The 1,089-nt window shown below is 34.0% G+C and overlaps 1 pseudogene; it reads right to left on the minus strand.

The window, feature by feature from the left end:
* Positions 1 to 360: 360 nt before the first annotated feature.
* LOC116914161 lies at positions 361 to 553 on the minus strand (annotated as a pseudogene).
* Between the last annotated feature and the right edge of the window lie 536 nt (positions 554 to 1,089).

The raw sequence follows: 1,089 nt of genomic DNA on the forward strand, positions 1-1,089 counted from the left end.
GATAAATTGCCTTTCTATATTACATTTTATAAAGATTCATTTCTTATTATTGTTGTCCACCTTTAACCACATAGTAATTCATACAATTTTAAATTAATTCTCAACATAATTATTTTTAGTAGAACCTTAACCCATTCCCGTTTTAATAGTTCAGCATCTATAATATTGAATACAATTCAGCATTTATTTACATATTTTACTTGAATTTTTATTATCTAACTAAACTCTAGTTTTTCATAGATTCTAAAATTTGAAAATACATGAAGATTTACATCTAGGATAATAATTTCTATTGTTGAATTAAATATCAGGATAAACTTAAAATTTCCTTTAAACCCATATCATACTTTCTTTTATTTTGCCGCTCAGACTGTATTCCCTCCCTCTCACCTTCCAAAGGAGAGAAGCATAATCATCAATGGCAAGAGGCTACTGCATAGAAGCAGCACCTAAAGCTGGCTTCAGGCTCAGGAGGGGACACTATGTCTTGTCCTTGAGCTTTCTACAGTCAGTAGTAACCAACAATAGAAATGATCCCTGAGAATTTAGTCTTTAAATTTTCTAACTGTATTTTCTTACAAAGAACTATATTTGTCTATTGATTCTTGTGACTGAGTAGAAAAACTATTTTTCGATTATATAACACCTCGTGAATCTATTCTGACTGACATATGACATGTGTATGTTTCTTAATTAGGTTGTTAGGTGAATCAGCCTGCCATGAACATGTGTGAGTGTGTGTTTGTGTGTGTGTGTGTGTGTGTGTGTGTGTGTGTGTGTGTGTGTGTGTGTGTGTGTGTGTGTGTGTGTGGATTTTGTGTTTTTTTTCTTTGGAATTATGCAGTCAGATTTATTTGGAGTCAAAATTTAAAATATTCACCTATATAGTTCTTCCACAAACTGTTTAAATTTAAAATATAAACCTTGCTATTATAATAAAGTAATATACCCCCTTCTGCCTGGTCCTTTCTCTGCAACAGACAGCAAGCCTGTCTGTTCCCCAGAAGAGACTATATCCTGAGGCATAACAGAAGGTCCACTGCACTCAGCATTTGGTAAGAGGGCCCCCTCCCAAAGTCCCACAGTTCC

The sequence above is a fragment of the Rattus rattus genome, chromosome 12, assembly GCF_011064425.1.
Source record: "Rattus rattus isolate New Zealand chromosome 12, Rrattus_CSIRO_v1, whole genome shotgun sequence".
Lineage (NCBI taxonomy): Eukaryota > Metazoa > Chordata > Mammalia > Rodentia > Muridae > Rattus > Rattus rattus.